We start from the raw sequence: 22,740 nt of genomic DNA on the forward strand, positions 1-22,740 counted from the left end.
AGATTTCCGCAGCCATAATAAAGGTCAGGAGAGGAAGAGACAGAGTTATCTAAATCCACAGCTGTATCCAGGTTCATGAAGAATGGCAGATTGAGTCTTGAGAAGCCAGTGGAGAACAAGATGAAGGCAACACGTGTGCTGTTATTTCTTCTTTCCTCCATCCCTCTTCCTTTCCTGTTACAACAACAACAGTAATCACAGCAAGTAAAAACAGCAAGCCTGTGACCCCTCTGAACCGATGGTATCCATCCCTCAACAGACGCTCCTCCCACTCCCAGACAATCTCTCCAGTTCTTTTTATGCATAAATGAAGGAGCTTAGACCAGGCAGGCTCTATGGCTGTGAAGCTCATTGGTAGAAGCTGGCCTGTGTCTGATTGCCTCCCTCCCCCCTTAGGAAGAAGGAAGAGTAAGATTTCTCTTCTGGAACCTCTAGGCCTATTTCTTTTAATAAAAGAACAGCAAGTATGTGCTCCGTAGCATTCGGAGACAGTGGCTGGGGACTTTGAGTAGGGAGGCATACAGTTGATAAAGGCAAGATTCAGGCCCTTATCATTCCTACTATAAGGTCACCTCCCTGCAGCCTTGCTGAGGAGACAATGCCTGGCCTGATTTTCACTGATGTTCAGCTATACCATAAACTTTTTTTGTTCACACTGGAGCTGAGAGACCCACTGTTCCTACCAAACACCACTGAGAAGGTAGTGATTTTTATTTCTTTACAGTAACCAAGGAAACCCAGCAACCCCCAGCAGAAGGGTCTAGACACTATTATTCTAGTTTCAGTCTTAGGGTCTCAGGAAAAAGCAACCCCAAAGGTAAAATGTATTTTATTGCTGAAAAAGAAAATGGGTAGAATCCTGCAAACAGCAGAGTTAAGTTATACCACCATGCTATAACATCTAGATGAAGATGAGGCATCCTTACATCCCCTAGTTCTTTAGTAAGATGAAGATTCCAGGAGGAATGGACCTTGTCCAGAAGCTAACTCTACCTAGCAATGCTCCGAATGCTGTGACACCATCTGGGGTCATCCAACTGGCCATTGAGCAACAGACAGGCAGGGTAAGTAATAGGACAGAACTAATTAATATGAGACTGGAGAGTCATGAGACTCAGAGAGCAACGAAGAATCTGCATTTCTTGTCAACCAATGTTTGCTCAAACTTGGAAGCAACCAAAGGCATTATTCAGTAAACAACTGGATAAATAAACTGTGGTACATCCACAGATGGAATATTAGGCGGTTTTAGCAAGTGATCCTCTACTGAGCCAGGGAAACATTGACAGGAAGTCGCACATACATCCTTGAGTGGAAGAAGACAATACAAAGGAGCCAAAACCCAGAAACTGCATCATCTCAACTCTCTGAAATTTTGGGAAAAGGAAAACTATGTAGACAGCAAGAAGATGAGTAATTGCCAGGGATTGGATGAAAACGTGAGTTTTAGGTCAGTCAAAGTTCTCAGTATGGTCCTATGGAGGCTATATCACAGACACTTGTGTAAACTGGAGAAGGCAAGAGAGAGCCCCAACCACACAGTGCACTGTGGGTGACAGCGATGTGACAAAGCCCTGGCTGGTGTCAGGGGCAGGGGAAGGGAAGTGGCATAGGGGAAGGGGCATACTGGGAAACACTACACCTTTTGCCAGTTTCCCTGTGAGGCTAAAGATGCACTAAGAATTAAAATAAACTTTAAATAAACTGAGATTGCTAATGGAGAAGAAAGAAGAGGAGGCTGAAAAGGGAAAGGGAAGAGGAGGAGGGAGGTTTGAATTCAGAGAGAGAAAGTTGACTGTGCCCTGGTCCCTAAGCCAAACATTTTGCTACATACTTTAACTACATATATTATTCACATGTAGTTATTTATTTACAAAATATCTTTTTTTATTTTATTTTATTTACAAAGTAATTCATGATAGAGACAGCTTCTCTATTCTACATGTAAATCGATGGGTATTTGCAGAAGTTAGAACAGTCTAATAAGGACAAAATGAAGTCATAACTATGCACACACATGCACACGCATGTAGCTGCATATGCACACACACATAGGTGCACATGCACACACATATAGGTACATGCACACACATATAGGTTATGTGTGTGTGTGTGGTCCTTGAATATGTACATCCAGGTTCATGCTCACCTGTGTGTGTGTGTGTGTGTATGTAAACCTATGTGTGTGTTTGTATGTACATCTATGTGTATGTGCATGTGCACCTATGTGTGTGTATGCATGCATGTGGATGCTAACAGTCAACTTCAGGAATCTTCTCCTATTGCTCTCCATCTTAATTTTTAAGATAGGCTCTCTCTCTGAGCCTGGAGCTCTTTCATTCATTAGGCTGGCTGGCCAGGGACCTTCAAGGGTCCATTCTTCTGCATTCACATGTCCCAAGGCTGTAGTTACAGTCATGTGGCATCAGCATCATTACCACCATTGTCAGCAGCAGCAGCACTGTCAACAGCCTCTTTATCTCCATTGTCACCAGCACCCAATGAGCATGCAGATGCGGCATCCCTACCTGTTTTCTTGTTCATCTAATTCTCACAGCCATCTTTGTACTTGAGAACACTTGCACTTGGAAACACCTGAGCATTCCCAGGCTCTGTACCAGCAAGCATCAGATCTCAGCCCTGCCTGGTGGCTGGCCCTCATCTGCTCAGCTCCCATTTGCACATTTCCCAGCTAGAGCCCATGATACCACAGACAACCAACAGATAATTCCTCCCGGCTTAGACTCAGCCTCCTCATCTCAGTTTGTACTAAATGATTCAAGATTCCTTCCCAATCCAGTCTGACAAAACGATCTAATTTCAGAGCAGGGACTTGGAGGGAACAGTTTGGGTTCAGGTTTGATTTTCTGAAATAAGCTGTCTTCTTTTGTCCCAGAGGAGCAGCAGTAAATACACATACAGACAGGGAACAAAAGAAACTCCAAACCCTGCAAAATGAACCACACGGCCGTACCCAGCTATACTGTAGAAGAGAAGAAAGCAGCATTGTGTAATGCTTTTCCCTCAAACTGCCAATCAAAGCTTCATCTTGGGATGTTCACAGAATGGTTGAGCTGATCATCCCAGGGACCCAAAGCGGACAGTTGGGAGAGTGGACCCATGACACTCCATAACCAACACTCAGACACCCATTATACCTTCCCAGTGATGAATTCTCATGAATGCAGCATACCGCCTCTCAGATAACTTAGAATTTCCATTTCTGTTACCAGTGCTCTCTGCCCTGGCTCTTATGGTATCTCAACTGGACCAGTCTCTTCTTTGGTATCATCAGAGTGGTTCAGTCCATTTTCAGTTGCTATAACAGAATACCACAAGGTGCATACTTTATAAACAATAAAAGTTTTGGCTTGTAGTTGCAGCCAGTGTGACACCTGCAGAAGGCCTCCAGACAGAAATATAAACAAGATGGAGACAGGTGGACTTGCACCTACCAGCAACCTACTCCTTCTTGGAATCAGGAGGCAATACCCTCATAACCTAGTCACCTTGATAGTCTCACCACTTCATACTTCTCCAATGACAATTTAATTTCAATGTGAGTTTGGAGGGATTTTGAACCACAACGTAGATAACATCTTTTAAGGACAAAGTGGGTCAAACAGACTCATATAACAACTATTCTAAACAATAAAGTGCACCCGAAAGCCACCCACAGTCTAGTCTAACTTAGACAGTGTCACCTGTGTCTAATGATACCCTCACCCCTCAGCCTCACAGGCTACTCACACACTCAAGCCCATCTGAGCTCCCCTGCTCTCCTGTTATGTTTTCTTCTCCCCCAGAATGTTCCCTTAGCTCTACCACCAACTGCTGGGCTCCACTGCCTGGAGAATGGGGAACTCTTAGCTATATGTTAAAACTCAGTCCAGCTGTTTGTATTGCTGTTGCTGTCATTGTTCTTGGTTTGTTTGTTTGTTTGTTTTTCGTTAGACTCTATCAACTTCACTGTGACGACTCAGCTGGAACCTGTCATTGCTATAGTTCTAAAGCTTCTGCACAAAGAAAATATACTTTAGATAGCTAGGATGATGTCAATTGTCAAATTGACAGGGTCTAGAATTGCCAAGATTCTGCATCTGTTTGTGAGGGAGTTTCTAGATTTGGCTGATTAAGGTGGGAAGACCCACCCTGACTGTGGACTGCACTGGGAAGTGAGCCAGGGGAAGCAAGCGGTCATCTCCCTTGGCTACCTGGTTGTCGGTAAAACATGATGTCCCACTGCCTTCCCCAGGCGATATGTTCCCTAGAGCTATAAGCAAACCAAACCCTTCCCCCTTAAGTGGCTTTTGCCATGGTGAGGGCACAAGTGTCTAAAGCTGTTGGGTTTGCATCATTAGGTGCTTTAAGCAGACAGAAGGGTTCTCGGGATACAAGAAGAGAGTCAATCCCTTGCCGATGAGGTGTGGATCAGTCTTGCCTGTGTATATACTCTGTCAGGAGCCTTGCTGGGGGAAGTAACGAAGTTGAGACTAGTGGAGGAAAGAAGACACAAAGTTGTTTGGCAAGAATCTGCGAGATATATTTAAGAAACAGATATTAGTACTATCTGCCTCGAGCATCGAGAACACCCCGCAGAAAATGAAAGGTTATAGGGGCGTGGAGCTTCTCTGAAAGCTGATGATAGTCTGACATGCAAGTCAATATTCACAGACATGAAATAATAATATAAAGGATTCAACATGCCACCAATAAAATTATAGGATTAATAAAAGCTAAGTCAAATCTCCAAGGGGATGTGTTTTAATCCTGACAGAATGAAATTAATTTGAGAGACCAAAACCAGACAAGAGCTTTCGCAATCAAACCCCAGCTGGGGCTTGTATAATAGTTGATTATCCAAAGCTAAAACTTAGAGGGAATTGAGGATGGCTGAAAGCCACAGAAGCGACTGGAGAGCAGAGCCAAACTGAGGACCTAAGACTGTCTGATGTAAAGGTCTGTTTCAAAGTTTTAGTGACTAAGATATGGTGGCATCTGTAGGAGAATAAAATGAGTAATGGGACAGAACAAATATTCCAGCAGTTGTCCTCTAAATGCACTTATGTCTGCTTATGATGTAAAAAATCACCTGCAGTCACATTTGCAATGCCTCCTCCCATGTTAGCTGCACAGTTGGGAGGATCATCCTTATTACTGAATACAGTTTAAAATCATCTGTGCTTATTGCTGTATAGCATTCCTTGGTGTAGCATGCCTCTACAATGCCACAGAGGGAAGCCAGTCCTGTCAATAATTAGTTCTTGGTCGTTGTGCATCCATATTGGTAAAAACACATTTCCCCTCTTCTACGCATGACACACAAAAGCCAATGGCAGATGGAGCATAGGTAAATGCGACGATTAGATTTGTATCATCTAAGAAAATATGTTTGCCAAAGAGTCAGAATTCTTAACCAGGTTACAAAAAATGTGAATAATGAGAGAAAATGCATGCATCAGATGACATCAAAATTCCAGGGATGTGGTCAAGGCCATTGTCTTTGTTAGGATTTTATTGCTGTGAAGAGACCCCATGATCAAGGCAACTCTTATGAAGGGAAACATTTCATTGGGGCTGGCTTACAGTTTCAGAAGTTCAGTTCATGACCATCATGGTGGGAAGCAGGACAGTGTGCAGGCAGACATGGTGCTGGAGGAGCAGAGAATTCTACATCTTGATTCAAAGATAGCTAGGAGAAGACCGTCTTCCCCACTGGAAGGAGCTTGAGCATAGGAGCCCTCAGAGCCCACCTACCCAGTGACATACTTCCTCTAACAGAGCCCGCCTACCCAATGACATACTTCCTCTAACAAGGACACATCTCCTCCAATAAGGCCACACCTCCTAATTGTGCCACTCCCCATGGGCCAAGCATATTCAAACCACCACAGCCATGTAAGAGTGAAAAGCAACAAACACAAGTCGTGATCTGCGACTGATGTGTATGTAAACACAACCCCCCTGACATGACAAGACTCTTTCAAAATCAGGCGATTAAAACATACAACCAACCAGAAGGAACACTATTGTGAGGCTTTCACAGACCCACTTGCTATAAAAATAGGACACGAGGCTTCTATAACATTTATAGCTGTTGTCCTTTATCTGGGACAGACTTCTGCTAGCTTCTAACTTCACCTGACTTCCCAGCCTGGGCCCCACCACATAGCTAGCTCTTTACCTTCCTGCTCTCCTGTGCTCCCTTCTCTTCCCTTCCACGTCTGTTTCAAATTCTCCTGCCTCTACTTGTATTTCTCTCTCTCTCTCTCTCTCTCTCTCTCTCTCTCTCTCTCTCTCTCTCCCTGCCTGGAAGCTCCACCCTCCATACTTTCTGCCCCAGCTATTGGCTGTCAGCTTTTTATTATAACCAATGAGTGCTCTCTGCCCTTCATGTTTTTGGCAGGTCCTGAAGGCAGCATTTACGAATAGAAAAGCCAGTGATGAGGCTTGGAAATCGTGATACCAAAATCCTGCCAGCACGTGGCTCTCTGCTGATACAGAATTAACAACTGAAAATACAGAGATATGCCTTAATAGCAGTGTGAAGAAAGACCACCCCAATAGGACACAGAAATGACTAATAAAACTATAAAGATGTATTCTGTCTTAGGAGACATGGAAAAGAAAATCCAAACTTTACTCACATAAGGACGGCAAAGTAGATATGACAGAAAATAATAAGCGTTGGCAAGAGTGCATGTACCTGGTGCTGCTGGGGGCATTGTAAATCGACACAACTGCTCTGGGAACCTATTTAGCAGTATCTACTAGAAGACTACTTTTCCATACAATACTGTGTACCAATCCTACTTCTAGGAACAGACTAGACAATATGCTGACATTTGGTCACTCGTGACTTGCATGAACATGTTCTTATATGGAACAAAAATATTTGTGGCAGCATTATTTATAACAGCTCCAAACTCGGAAGCAATGTAGACACAGATCAACAGTAACATGAGGAAGGAAACCATAGTACACTCTCAGAGCAGAATATTATATGGCAAGGGACAGGAACACTGAAAGGTTATATTCAACAATGCACACACTCAATTTGACAAAACTAGAAGCACCTGAGAAACATCTTAATTGAGGAACTATCTAAATCACAATGGCCACTGGGCATCCCTGTGGGGGGGGACTTATTTGATTGCTAAGTGATGTAGGAAGACTCAGCCTGTTGTGGGTGGCATTATTTCATGGGCTGAGACATGAACTGTGTAAGGATGAAGAAAGCTAGCAGCCTGTGAGTAACCTAGCAAGCAGACATGAAGGGCATACTTGGCTCTCTGTTTTTTTTTTTTTTTTTTTGGTTTTTTTTTTTTTTTTTTGGCCTGTGGATGTCATGCCTAAGTTCCTGCCTTAATTTCTCTGCAATTGTGAGCTGTAACTTGGAATCATTGGCCAATAAACTCTTCTTCTCTATTGTCTTTTGGTCAGGATTCTTTACCACTGCAGTAGAAAACGAAACTAAGACACCATTCAATGTTGGTGAAGATGAGATAAAATGATGGGGATATTAACTGGTACTTTATTTCTGAGAGATGTTAGTATATACACATGCATGTACGCATGCGCACGGGGGTGGGGGGAGGGAGGGAGGGAAGGAGGGAGAGAGAGAGAGAGAAGCTAGGAAACTCCACTTTTATGATTTATTTTTAGGGAAAGAATCAGATATTTTAAAGAGATGTGCAAAAGAAGAGTAATCAAGGTATTATGTGTAATAAAAAAGAAGCAAGACCAGCCAAATGTGAATTCTTCCTCCTTGAGATCTCTAGAAAGCTCTTCTGTAACTAATCTCTTCTACCATAAGGTGGCACCGGAGAGCACACAGAGCTGTCATGCCTATCCAGGCCACCAGGGGGCAGCAAGGCCCCACCAACTTCTGCTCCCAGACTCCACAGAGCCTTCCCTTGCCTCTTTCCTCCAGTTGTGGCTGTTGTCAGCCCAGACACCTGCCTGGCAGAAAAGGGAGACTTAAATGAAAGAGGATGGGAATTCACCCAAGTCCTCCGTACACAACAAGCACCGCTCTCCAGGTTTAATAAGCCGTATCTCATTACCTCTTAACCCCACATCATGGGCATGATTTCTCATCAAGTTAAACAAGCAGGCTCTGAGGAGGACACGCTTCCCATCGCTGAGCTCTAAGTAATAGAGACACGGTTTAAATCCAATCTTTCCGCTATAATGCTGCCCAGACCTGAAGCCCCAAATGCCCTGAGTGTAGTGTGCCAGGGTGTGAGTGGAAACAGTTTCTACTTCACCTGCTTTTTGCTTGTTAACTCTTCCTGACTAGACGAGGCAGAGACTGTAATGCGCTTTAAAGGTAGGGAAGCTGGGTGGGAAGCTAACAAACCTGCAAAGAGCCCACTGTTGGCAGAGCTGGAGCCACTGCTGGAATCAGGGTCTGGCTTCCAATCTTGGAATTCAACCTCTGAACAGATATAGGGAGCTTATTGGGGGTTTGTGAGATGGTAGGGGTTAGGACTGTAGAAGAAGTGTCAGACAGTACTTCTAGCCCCATGCCTACTCCCATGGTACCAAATAATGTCCTCCTTTTTCTCCTTGCCCCTTGGGACTCCCAGGGGTTTCAAAAACTCCAAAAAAATCCATCAGATACTCCCAAGGCTTCTAACACCCGTAACTCTCCACTTGTGTGACCAGGCAGCCCTTGCTGAGTATCTCCTAAATGCCAGACTTTAATTGCAGAAGCACATGCCCTCAAAGTGGAGGCGAGTGGCTTTGTAAAGCCAAATGAAAAGAAAGCCACAGAGGGCAGCCTTGGGTGACTAAGCACCATATGACTGGCACAGAATTTCTGCCCGGGTCAGCAAGGACTTCCTGAAGTTGGGGAAGGGGCTCTCTCTGTGCCTTGGAAGAAAGTATGGCTTGAAACGCGGAGAGAGATTGGGGTACAGCCTTGGCATGAGTGGGGTGCTTCTGTGAGAATAAGGAGGTGGCCAGGCTGGAAGGAGGGGGTCCTAGAGAGATGGTTTGAGTTGGGCCCCAGTGAATTGGAGCATATTATGAGATTCTCAGGCCCCACTAATTTTATAAGCAGGTGGCTCCTGGTGGCTCCAAGCCACTCGAGGGAGGGAAGAATCTGAGAGTCCATGGGAGCCATCTCTGGGAAAGATTGTTGCAAGCTGGTGTGAAGGAGAAGGATGAATGGCCCCTGTTGGGGTGGAGAGGTAGGCACCTGGGTTGCCAGCAGGTCTCCCTGTAAAGGAAGCTACACGGGTAGTCTGTGACAGCATCTTACTTTCTCTTAGGCCCTGGAAGGTCTGTGCAAGGACCACCTCCAAGATGGTCTGTAGGAGTGTCAGTTGAGGATGTTAAGGTCCCTGGACTCAGACCAAAAGAGATAGGAGTTACACTGCCTCAGGGCAAAAGCTTTCTGGGATCAATAACACTATATACGATCAATAACACTATATACGACCTTTGTATCATGGCCATAGCAGAACCTAGGTTGACTAAACATAAGAGATATTCAGCCTGAGGTCAGTGAGAACATGGAGGACTGGGAGAACCCAGTCTCTCTCTAACCCAGAGAGTGGAACATCATTCCCAGAACTGCAGCAGTGTGGAGAACTGAGTGGCAGTCTGACTTTCAGGTTTGGAAATGACAGGAAAGGATTCTTGGTGGCTGGGATGTTAAAGGTGATAAGAATCTTGGAGGTAGGGGACCTCGGAGGAATCCACCAGCGTGGCCAAGAACCTGATTCATCTGTCACCTGGAAAGGAGGGAGTTTGGGAGGGATGCCTGAGAAGGCTCAGGAGAGAGGTGGGAAGGAAGCACGTTTATCTACGTGCTTCCCTCCAGCTCTGTGGGTGTGGCTGGAGGTATGGACTACAGATCCAGTCCCCAAGTTTGCATGGCCAGGGTAGGCGCTAAAGGTTTTCCCCTGAAGACAAGCAGGATCCTGCCCTGTCTCAGGCAGCAGTGGCCTGATGGTGGCTGAGGCCAGGCATCCTTTAGAGGCAGCCCGAGCTGGTGGGGGTGTTAGAACCACGGCAGAAGGAAAGGGGGAAGGGAGAACAATGGAGTCCCATGGGAGAGACATGGAATTGGAACCAGGGGCAAAGCAGCACTGTATGTCATGAGAATTGAGGGAAAATTGTCAAGCATGTACACACACACACACACCCATTAAACACATGCATAGAGAAAACACACACACACACACACACAGAAAGAGAGAGAGAGAGAGAGAGAGAGAGAGAGAGAGAGAGAGAGAGAGAACAGAGAGAGGGTAGTTTTCTGTATTCTCAAGCTTTCAGGTTTCCAGAAGACAAGACTATCTGTGGACTCTAAGACAGGAGAGCTTATAATTGAAAGTTGTTGCGCGGTCTGGGGAGATGACTCAGTCAGTAAGTTGCTTGCCAGACAAGTATGGAGATCAGAACTTGATTCTAAGAGTCCACATAAAACCCTGCAGCCATTTAATCCCAGTCCTGAGGAAGCAGAGACAGGCGGATCCCTGGGTTTGCTGGGAAGCCAACCTAGCTAGCTCAGCATGGCTGTGATGAACACACAGAAACCGTCTCCAAAAAGCTCAGGAGCTGAGGCACTGGTCCGTGTGCTGGGATCACATAGAAGGGAAAAGGGACCATGGGCCAGTGAGACTCCTCAGTCACAGTGTGATGAGGGGAGACACTGGCATGGTATACACGTCAGGACAGGCTAGCTTCTGCTGCAGTAACAAGTGGTCCCCAGTCTCAGTGGCTGCTCTAACACTCATTTCTCTCCATTTCCACTGCAGAGGGAGGACTTAGTCTCCTGTACTCCCTTGGAGTCTTGGCATCTGAACCACCAGTTCCCATGTCAGGTCGCTTGTTCTGTTTCTACTGAGACATGGCAGTCACTCAGCTGGAGCTGATAGGCATGTGGGGGCACCTTGCAGGAGGACTCCAGCTTCTGGGAATGAGTATGTGAGGGGAGGGCTCCTTCCCCTCTCCCTCCTCCTTCACAGGTGAGAATGTGACTGGAGAAAGGAAGACAAGGTGAATTAGCACCCAGTGGAGACCAGCTGTGCCCTTTCTGCTGTTGGCTTGTGCTCCAGTCTGGCTAACTTCCTATCTCGGGCATTGAGAGCCATAGCTCTCAGGCTGGGTCTCTGCGGCTTCGTGCCAGCCTTGCATGTCCCTACAGATGTTCCATTCCTCCCCCATGCTGATATCTGGGCCTGACAGGCACAGTAACTGTGAGGAGCGGCTCTGCAGGCAGTGGGCAGAGAGGGCAGCTTCTTTCAGGGATGGGTGTGAGCTCCCAGCCTCCAACTCAAGGTCATTCCAGGTCAACCCTAGGCCCACCTCTGCTCTCCACACCACTGAATTTTTCCTCTGACCACTTAAACACTTTGTAGCTCCTGTCTTGGTATTGAACCTGGCCTCCAACTTCCCAATTCTGATTATAAGTCTAGCCTTTTTTTTTTTTTTTTTTTTTTTTTTTGGACCTATAGTCTAGGGCCTGATATTGAGCCTTCAACAATCTCTGATACCCAGCACCATAATTCTGAACTCAGTGCCTTAATGATAATAAGATCTTCCTCTAATCCCCATCCTTAACCAACCTCCCCACACTTAGCCAGCTTTTGGCTTTGAGTGCTTGGCACAAACCCTCACCACTCATCTCATTTATTAAAATTATCCCCCAGGTAGCTTCTGAGTGCCTTTAAGAATGACCCAGTATCCACTACTGCCTGGAAGTTAGCACCCACTAGCCACTGGGCTTTCTTCTCTCTATTACTATCTCCCATAGCTCTTGCCCCAGTAACCACACAGCCACAGGATAGTCCACCTGGCTCTCTGGGATGCCCAAGGATTCCCAGGGAGGTCTATGCTCCTGGTCTCTTTTCCACTTCTCCCTCCTGAAATGCTGCTGTGAGCTTCCTCTTGCACCTATGGTTACTTCTACACCCCAGGACTCTAGAATGCACATAGCCAGCCTGAGGCTTAGCCACCTCACTTGCATTGAAAAGTCCCCATGCAAGGAGAGAGCCAACTTGATAGTGAATACTAGTTTCCTCTAGAGTCCTCTCCTGCCTCAGCCCTCCATCTTGTCCAAGAGTCCTCCTTAGAGTTATACCTCTCCTGCACCACTCTTCCCTCTCATTTCCCCCTCCTTGGACTGTTCCTAGTAATGGAAACTGAAAATACTTCCACGGTGAGTGGAATGTCTGGGTACAGAAATCACCCTTCTATTTTATTAAGTCCAGAAGGGAGCTTTTCTTTTCTAGCCCCTCCCTTCCTCTTGATGTCTTAAGATCTGAAATTGCTGGGCCACGGGAGCCCCTGCAATCAATCCCAGCTGCCCCTGCAGCCCAAGAGACGTAGACTGCAGGCAGGTCTGAATGCAGCTCATGTTCTTTTTCCTTCCGAGAACTTCACACGTGTTTCCCACCATACAGACCTCAATGACACTCCCAGAATCCTCCAAAACCTGGCCACAGACTTTGGGACATGGATGGGGGAGGGAAGCTAGAAAAACAGGAAGGCAGAAGGGGACTGACACCCAGGGACATCAGCTAAGGATGCTTGGCTCAAGCAGGCTTGTGGGTCTGCCTCTGGTCTGGTCACATCATAGACCATCTCTGGGTGCAGGATGAAGGAAATCAATAGAGAGATAAGAACATCTATCCAGGGAGGCTTACTGGGGAAACTGGCTGTCATCTCACCTTCTCCCTTCGTCCGTGTCCTCACATTCGCTAGCTGACAGATGGACAAAATCCCCAGGTGAATACATAACTTCCAGGTCCAGCATCCTAGACCTTACTCCACACAATGAGCCTGGGGCTTGCTCCACTTCACTTCTCAGTCTACCAAGATGATGTTCCCAGCAGAGTCTCTTAGAGACAAGGAGGCCAGAATGACCCTTTAAGGAACAGAAGGAAAGAAAGCCACCAGACCTTGTGTGTGTCATAGGTGTGCGGAGTAGCAGTCACAGTTTAATCAGCCGCCTTTCTTCTTTGATTCTGAGCAAGGTGGTAACATTAGCACACACATCACATAACACAGAGTTAGGCAGCCACCACCACTATCGATCTAGAGTAACAGAAATTCCACAGCCTTGCACATCACTCTCTCTTTCCTAGGGCTTAGAAATCCCCTCCAGCTTCAGGCCCCTCCAGACTCACCCTTTCTGGAGTTTCAACAGCATCTTGCACTTTACTGTAAGGGCATTTTCCTCTTTTAGCTCCTTTTGGTGTTTTCGAACCTTTGCTATGTTGAATCAGTTTGCCCCAAAGTATTTTGGGGTGCTGTCACAAACAAAAGTATTTTCTTATCTCACTTTAAGTTGCCAGTGTATAGAAATATAACTCACCGAGCTTACAAACCCCACAGCCTTGCTGAGTTCAGCCATGAGCCTTGCTGGAAGTTTTATGGAGACTCCTTAGGATTTTCATTGTTGTTTAAATAATGTTTCACAGGGTATCCCAGGCTGGCCTCAAGTTCATGGCAGTCCTCCTGCTTTAACCTCTCAAGGTTTGGGATTACATGTGTGAGCCGTCACATTTCTTTATATAAGATTGTGTTGCCTACAAATATACTGCAATTCTTTTCAGTCTAGGGATCTGGTGTGTATTCTCCTTGGCTTTGATAAAAATCTCCTGCACAGTGATAAGCAGAAGTGTCAGGACACTGCTTGTCCACTGCTCACAACAGGCAAGGCATGAGTCAGCCCAGATGCCCTGGAGAGATGAATGGATAAACACTGCTCCTACGCACAATGGAGTTTTAGCAGTAAACAGCAACAAAGTGACAGCACTGTAGGAAAAATGGGTGGAATTAGAGAATGTCATATTAGCTGAAATAAACCAGCTCAGACAAATGATTTCTCACACTTGTGGGACCTATTGTTATTCGAGTGTGTGTGCGCACACACACACACACGCTATACCCTCTTTGTATTAAAAACACTACAACACACACACTAAACAACGCCCTACACACACACCCATTAAATATACCATCATACACACTACTACACCACAAACACACCACACACACCATGCACACATAACACACACACACACACACACACACACGTACACACACACACACACACACACACACACACATACACACACTACAAAACATACCCCATATACCACTCCACACACACAATTACCTAAAACATGCAACACAACACAAATCACTCACACACACACACACACACACACACACACACACACACACACACATCAAATAAATAAGTATAGTCAATAAATAACCTCCTAGAAGACATTGCAGGAGCAGCCACGCTGGTCTTCTCCCTGGTCTGACAAGGGGTGATTTTCTCTCCCACCTGGATGGGGTCACAAGCTGTGAATGCTCCTGCTGATGTCCATCCTGTGTCCTCAGACTTCTTCCAATTCTGGAGGTATGTGACAATGCTGTCTCTCTTGTCCTTTATGGGAGTGATGGCAATAGTTCTTTCTGCTCTTCTTCTTTATACCAGTTGTCTGGTTCTCTTCAAATCACCAATTTCCGTTTTCTTTTCTATAATTTTCAGATGTATTCATTTTTATCTTATCTTGCTGACTGTGTTGCCTGCCTACACGTATGTGTGCCACTTTCGTACCTAGTGCCTCTGGAGACCAGAAGACGGCTCTGAATCTCCTAGTATTGGAGTTACAAGTGAGCCAAGGTATGGGTGCTGGGAACCTAACCTGGGTCCTCTGAAGAGTTCCTAACTGCTGCGCCATGGCTCCAGACCTTTGGTATTTTTACATTTTCTATGTCATCCAGTTTTGTCCTATACTTACTATTTTATTCTTTCTTCTGGCTTTGGTTTTCGTCCACCATCCTTTTGCTAATCCTTAAAGTAGAAGCTTGGGTAGGTGTAATTGAAATGTCATTAATACAAATCCTTGGGGAGAGCGGATGTTGAATTCTTTCATTGTGTTTCATGCTGTATACAGGCTTTAGTTTATTGTGCTTTAAAATATATATATATCTTAAGTTTAGATGGAAACTGGTGACTTTAAATAAGATAGTAAAGAACTCTGAAAATCACAGTCTTGGGGCAGGAGAGATGTCTCAGCGGTAATGAGGACTGACTGCTCTTCCAGAGGTCCTGAGTTTGGTTCCCAATACCCATATGATGGCCAGCAATCACCTGTAACTTAGTGGATCCTGAGATTCAGGGGCTCCAACCCCCTCTCTTCTGGTCTCCAGGAGCCCTGGGGATCCAACCCCTGGATCCTCTCTTCTGGTCTCCATGGGCCCTGCACACACATGGTGCACAGACATACATGCAGGCAAAACACCGACATACAAATTTTTTAAAAAATTGGTTCCTCCAGGTTTTACTGTTTCTTTTTTGTTTGTTTGTCTTTTTACTCCATGGCTTTCAGAGGCAATTCTGTAATGACTGCATTTTTTTCCTAGGGGAGGGGCTCAGGTATGGCTGGTCAGTCTTCTCTCAGCTCTCTGGTCGGGTCATGGCTGCACAGAGATAACGGCAGCTCTCTGAAAGCAGTCAGCCTCACAAGTTCTGTGTGCATGTTAGGGCTCAGCTTCACCCTCAGTTGCAAGCCTCAGAGCTCTGCCACAACCTTCACTGCCTGTTGACACCAAGCCTGTGCTCGATCCTGCATGCCTGCACGGTTTTCTGGATTCTGCCTCCTGCGGACTCTGAATCCTCAACCCGAGACTGACTGGTATTAAGCAACTTACTCAGGGGGTCTCCTTCCCTAGATTTGAGTCAGACGCCATGCCGTTTTTTTACTCCAAAAAAAGCAACCAGTGCAGGCTTCTCACTTCTGCTCAACAGTAATCCTGGATTTTTCCCAGCATGGAAATTCTCCACAGTGTAGGGTGAGGTATTCTGGATTGGACTATTGGCATCAGGGTTGGCAATTGCCTAGGGGCAGAAACTTCATCAAAGTTGGGAAGAGAGTCACCCCAGCGTGGGGAGCGTGTATATCTCAGGCCTGAGAGTATATCACAGGTAATGCCAGCTACTTTTAAAAGCTGTTTAGGGGTGAGATTTACAGCTAGTTGGACTTGTTTCAAACACTGCAAAAATTCTATGAAATGGGGTGGGGCTAAATCAGTGGCTGGACTGAAGCTAAGATCTAAATCCTAGGATCAACTAAACTGCTTAATTCTTTCCCCTGAAATCCTTCTCTTATGGTTATGTGCAATGACAGAATTCACTGTTTCCCTAAGCAACTCATTGCTTCTCAATTTCTTCTGCTTGCAGACAGAGCCCTGCACAGGGGTGAGCATTCTCTACTGAACACCAGGATCTACTGCTTGGCCTCATCGCTTCCGACTTGTATAGCTTGGCCTTACTACTTCTCTTTCTAAACTTATTTTCTCCTTTGGAATTGGAGAACAGAAAGGCTGATTGGGAGCTTATTGGACAATGCACACTAACTCAGTACCCTAACATGGCCAATGGAGGATCACAGTAGCTGTCACGGAAGGTCTTCCATATAAGGCACCTAAGCCTGTGTGGCAAGCCTCTCTCAAACGTTTCTTCTCCTATGGCTCACTTCCTCAATTCACTCTTTGAAATCACCACACACAGCAATTTGTTGCCTCTTTCCTCTTCACATACTCAGATTTGTGGTCTGGACTCTCTTCTCCATCCTTGTCCTGTCCCTGAACTATGAGACATACCCTTCTCCTCCCTGCTTTCCATCTATGAGGGTTTCCAGACTCCAAGTGAGTCTCCAACTCTCTTATGCTAGAACTTATACTTCTCATGCTCCGGTCCAAACTTCTCTTTACTTTACGATCCGTGATGCCACATTATAAGCCTCATGTGAGGGACTGAAGGGGTGGAGTATGAGGTCAACTTCCCTCTCATCCCTGTTAAAAATATTGTTGTTAGGGTCAACCCAGCACCCCAGATTCCCCACTCTCCTCTAACTCCTCACTGTAACTGTCCTAGGACACTGAACACCTAAAAAAAATGAGTAAGGGATGGTGGGTAAGATATATGCCATACTAATCATGGACATGTGAGTTTGAAGTCCCAGAACACATGTAAATGAAAGCCTGGCTCGGTGGCACATGCTGTAAGCAGAGCTCTGAGGTTGAATGGACAGACAGATTCCCTAAGTTCACTGGCTACCATTCTAACCAATTCCATGAGCCTTGGGTTCCATGAGAGATTCTGTCTCAAAAAGGTAGAGATGGAGAGAAATTAAGGAACAATAGACAATGTTGACCTGTCACAATCAAACATGCGTGCAACCATACACATGTACACACACCCACACTAACAAGCACAAACACAAGTACATAACACACACACTATATATATACACCAAATATATGTGTATATATACACACACATATACATATCATACCAAATGTGTGTGTGTGTGTGTGTGTGTGTGTGTGTGTGTGTGTGTGTGTGTGTGTGTATGAAAACAAGGAAAACAAAAGCACAGAAACAGGTAGATACTTTTTTTTTTAACGTAATCTCACAAGCAGTCCTTAAGCAGCTGGTGCCTGGCAGGCATCTGTACACTTCCTCTTCCTGGGACTCTCACCCATCACTCTAGACTGAGCACCATAAACCCAATGTACAGATGCAAATCTGTGAGGTCAGGAGATCAGGCACACAATTACACAGTTAATAAGCTCCAAGGGCAGGGGCCAAGTGTGCGGGATTTATCTGACTGCAGAGTACAACTTCTTTCTCTGCTCTCTCACTTTGCTCGTGGAGTCTATGAAGAGGTGAGTCCCAAGACTTGAAGCCTATAGGAACAACCTAGAAGAGTATATTAAAAATACATTCTATCCTTACTTTGTAACTCAAATTTCAGCAGGTCCAAATACTACCCAAACAATGACAACCTCAACGGACAGGCTTCCACAGAAGAAGGAAATCCCATGAGGCCCCACTCCTAGACAAGAACTACTCACAGTTAACACCTGCTATGATCTCCTACTGAATAACTGGATAACCAGTTAGGCATGAACATCAAGTGGTGAGCCCTGAAATACAGGCAAACAACACTAAACAGACTCAGCAGATCATATTTATATATTTATGCATTTATAAATACATATAAACAATAAAACAGAGGCCATTAATTTGAGTAAGGGCGGGCATATAAGAGGTGTTGGAGGGATGAAAAGGAAGAGGGGAAGTTACATAATTATATTTTAATTAAAAATAAGAAAATTTAAAAAAGAATTAGCAGGTTATGTGAAGGCTGGTCATTGACCTATCACACCTGCCCTGCCACCCTGGATACTGGACACTGAAGTTCAAATGTCAAGCACATTGGTCAGCACACATACTGACAGATGGACAACCTAGGGGCAAAAGCTGCTCTCAGTTACTATGTCTTGGTGCTCCAAAGGCACTGTCCAGTCTGGAGCCTAAATACTACCTCCCACTAGCCTCTGCTCTTACTTTCAGATCTGGCTGGAGAAAACGGGAAACCCCAGCACGAGTGTTGCGACAGCAGATTGCACAATGTCCTGAATCCCTAAGTCCCCCTCCAGTCCCCCCAGAGGAAAGAAGACATTCCTGGGCTGCCTTCCCAGCTTCGTCACACAGCACGAGTGTGTCCACTGGGGGTACTAATCAACGGCAGCACCAAGACCAGAAGACACTGCTTCCTCCCCAGCCCCATTACACTAAGGCTGAATCAAACACTGCCGTTTAAGAGCCGGCATTGCTGATCTCATAGCTCTCTCATGTTCGTTCACGGTCATGCAAGCCTCTTCCTTAAAGGCTTCCCTCTTGGTCACAAGAGAAAAAGAGAAAACTGCCTCTTCCTTCCTTTGCAGTTATGAGTAATGATCCGGTCTCTCTTGTGGTTAATACACAGCGACTGGCTTTCTGCACAAATGGCCTGAAGTTTAATGAGAAGTCCTTAGACTCTGGCTGCATGATGTTTGCTCAGCATGGTGTGAAGGATTCAGAGACTGAGTTAGCCTGTCCCTGCAGCTTTGAATACATTTACTTGAAGCTTAAAAATGCTAACTCGTTATCAGTAAAACGAGAAGAGTGGTCCTAACTGATTCCTGCTGGTTGAGACTTGAATGCATACAGAAGGTGCAGCAAAGCTGCTGGCTGGAGTAGAACATTGTCATCGTTCCCTCTGCATCTCAGTACACAGCATGGACCCTGGAGAACTGACATCTCTATCATTGGGAGACTGAAGAAGAACACAGGACCTCAAGTCCACCCAGACAAAGGGAGCCTGAATTTACAGTCATCACATGCTCCCCCAGGGACTGGAACACATACACACCCGAGAGCACACACAGAGAGAGGGGGGAGGGAGAGAGAGAGAGGAGAGGGAGAGAGGAGAGAGAGAGGGAGAGAGAAGAGGAAGAGAGAGGAGAAAGAGGAGGAAAAGGAGGAGGATGGGGAGGGGGAGAGGATTCATAGGAGAAATAGGGGAAATGGCTATCCCTCTATCTAGCAGGCTGGGGAAGCTGGGTAGTAGCATAGCAACATGCTAATGCTAACATTCCTAATGCATTCTGCCATATTCTTTTGATGCTGCTTGGCATCACAGCCAAACAGACCAAATCCATCCTCCATATTCCCAAGTGAGTGATCTTCCTCCATCAGACCTCTGATCGTTTCGCGCTGGTGTGTGCTGACAGATCTCTGTTCCCCAAAGTGCTAACGTTTTTACAGCACAGTCTGCAAGGTTATTGACACCTGGCCATAGCCCATCGTTCCAGCATCACCCTGCCTCCACGTTCCCCACAGCCTTGGCTGTAGCCAAACTAGGCAAGGCCTGTCCTTCCCAATGGCAGCTTTCCTCCCCAGGCCTCAGTTCCCAAGCACAGGAAAGGTTCACTGGATGTCCTTCTCCCTCACCCTTACCTCCTTCTCCAGGCTTCCTCAAGTCTTGTTTTCAGGAATATTCTCCTACCTCCAGACCCCATTCAGCCTTCAAGGCTGGGCTCCGAGGTCACTGGCAGAAATGTACAGAACAAGGGGGGAAGGCTCACGAGGAATTAACATCCCAGAGTCCAGGGTTTGTCCTTTTCCTGCCCCAACAGACACCGTGTGATTGTGTGCAAGTTAAGCATTTGGGGTTTGGGCATCTTGGCTACCCAAGTCTTGACAGCAGCTGATAAAAGTCCCAAACTCAGAGGATGGTCATGAAGGTGACTTGGGAGCTGCTGTGTCCAGCACTGGTACTCTCGCATAGTAAATGCTCAATAAAACTCTGCCTAACCCATGGCTTTGTAAGTACTGGGGAGGAAGAGGAAGAGCCTGTGTCTGCTTTCTCCTCCATGGTAACCCTAGGAGCTGGCTCAGTTTCTACTGTACTGTAAGCACTGAAGAAATACACTCAACAGTGTATGGCAAGTGAACAGATGTCTTCAAAGCATCGGGCAAAGAGAAAGGGGCTGTTTCGTTCCAATTATTATTTTGTTACCCAGGTTTGGATAGCAAGATAGAGAAATAAAGAGGTGTAGGGGTGTCTTATGCTTTCCTCACTATCTCTGTGGTTAGCCTGCTACCGTTTTGCAACCCCAACAGAGGTAGGATATAACTTTCCTGCATACAAAAAAAAAATCTACTATGAATTTTTCCAAAATACTATTTCAACATCTTATTCATTCTGTTTTCCTCCTGTCACCATGACAACCTGCACCCCATAATAACTAGAAAGTGCTGCAATCTTCCCTTGATCCCCTGGAGCGGCCACTTAGGCCCTAAAAGCCTATCACCCTATACAGGTTCAATTATTAGAGGTCTGTGTCTCTTCTTGATCATCCAGAAGCTTTGAAGATCCCAAGAAGGGCTGGGCAGATGGCTCAGTCAGTAAAGTGCTTGCCTTGTAAGCATGGGGACCTGCATTTGATCCCCAGAACTCACGTTTTAGAAGGCTAGGTGTGCTGGCATACACTTGAAATCCCAGTACCTTATAGCAGGCGATGGCTTGATCAATGGGACTGGGTGGCCCGACAGCTGAACCTACATGAGGAGTTTCAGACCAGTGAGAGGCTGTGTCTCAAAATACAAGGTGGGTGGCTCTTGAGGAATAATACCTGAGGTTGACCTCTAGAGTCCACACATATGTGCACTCATATACCTGAACACACACACACACACACACACACACACACACACACAGAGAGAGAGAGAGAGAGAGAGAGAGAGAGAGAGAGAGAGAGAGAGAGAGAGAGAAAGTGAGAGAGAGAGAGAGAGAGATATTAGGATTCTTTCCTAAGGAATGCAGAAGGGTGGTCTCAGCAGAGTGTATCAACTTAGTGAAAAAGCAGGAAAAAGGAGAAATACTCTAGTCGGAATGACAAACACAGAGAAAGAGTCCCGTGACAGGAAATGGCACGTTCTATGTCACTGTCTCCTCTTCTCTCCCCAGTCCAAGGTGTCAGCCCTGCCTTCCTATTCTGCCTTTTCTGTCAGGTTGGTGGAGAGACCTGGGCTATACAGCCCCAGGGATTGCCTCTGTCACAGGGACTCTCAAACCTCAATGTGTGGATCACAGCAGAAGGTGGAATCCCCTGCCGAGTTTGCCAAAAGTGAGTCCTCCCTCCGGAGCTCTGAGTGAGACCTGATATTCTGGTTTCCCACAGGATCCTTGTAACCAAAGGTCACTGCCAGGGACCACGCTGTCTTCGAGCTAACTAGCATGCTGTCACCCTCCTGGAACATGAGGAGCCCAGGCCTCTGTGACATGCTTGTTACCATGTACTGTGCACCTACTGTGTGACAGGTGACATAAGAGGCTCTTCCAAGTGTTTATCTCCTGCTCTTTCATTCCCTGAGGTATGGGACTGTGAAGTTTAAGCTGTAACTGGGGAAGTTATGGCTAAATAAAAGCACCGCCCACCTGCACACACTAGGACATGAGTGGGCTGTTGTCCCTGTAGATTTCACTTCTGTCCTGACAGTCACATCCACAGGAAATCAGAGTGAGCTCCCACCCATCTGCCCATCACACACAGTGGCTCCCGCTGGTGGGAATTATTCAAGAAAGAGGCCACAGATCATCTGCACGGGCTATTATCAAGGACAGTTGTATTAAGGTCCATTTGTAACACAAGGTAAAATGAATGAACATGTATTGGTTCAGATCATGACTATGGTGGCCTGCTTTTCCCACCGTTGCCTTCTCCTCCAGGACACCTAGGTAAAGCAATCTCCCAGGTCCCCACAGAGGGCCACAGACAAATTCTTACCAAGTTGATGAGCATGGAAGTGCCCTGACCAGCAGAGAAGCACCAGATCAGAGCAGGTGTGTGTCCACACCCCAGTCTATCCATCATCTGTGATGAACCCAGAGAACCCCAGAAAGACTCTCAAGCCACAGCAGACCCAGCAGGCAGAGGAAGTTGAGTCCCAGAATAGCCAAGTGTAAAATAAGGAACCTCATCCCACAGACCCATTCTGGACCATGCCATAAAACCCCAACCTTTCCCATGTTCATTCACAGAAGCTGTGGGCCTGTCCAGGACAAAGGTCACCTTCCTCTGATAAAATGGAATGAGGCTTTCTGGGCAGAGTGACAATATCCACACATTTTCAAAAGTATTCAGGTAATTCCTTGATATAATAACTTGGAGTTCCACAAAAGGCACAAAGCCCCGTGAAGGCTGGAAGTGTTTGTGCATTTGGAGGGCTGTGTAAGAGCACCGAACGCTGACCACCTCCTCCCCTTCTCATGGTGCAGACAACGGGAAAGGGAGTGCACACTTTACGAGTGCTTATGGTGACATGTGCTTTCCTACAAATGGAAAGGTGAAAGTCCGGAGTGGTTC

General features: G+C 46.1%; 1 long non-coding RNA gene across 25 annotated transcripts in view; it reads left to right on the plus strand.

Annotated features, from left to right (window-relative positions):
* Positions 1-7,283, plus strand: part of Gm11419 — a 27,556-nt gene extending 20,273 nt beyond the window's left edge. For 22 of the 25 annotated variants that reach the window (XR_003949728.1, XR_001780103.2, XR_001780112.2 and 19 more), the window contains one exon: positions 1-1,705. This is a non-coding gene — a long non-coding RNA (predicted gene 11419). Of the gene's footprint in view, positions 1,706-6,406 lie in introns of those variants that run through there. The other 3 variants (XR_003949730.1, XR_001780105.2, XR_001780114.2) reach the window with 2 other exon arrangements.
* The last annotated feature ends 15,457 nt before the right edge of the window (positions 7,284-22,740 follow it).

This window comes from Mus musculus, chromosome 11 (genome assembly GCF_000001635.26).
Source record: "Mus musculus strain C57BL/6J chromosome 11, GRCm38.p6 C57BL/6J".
In the NCBI taxonomy this organism is placed as follows: Eukaryota; Metazoa; Chordata; class Mammalia; order Rodentia; family Muridae; genus Mus; species Mus musculus.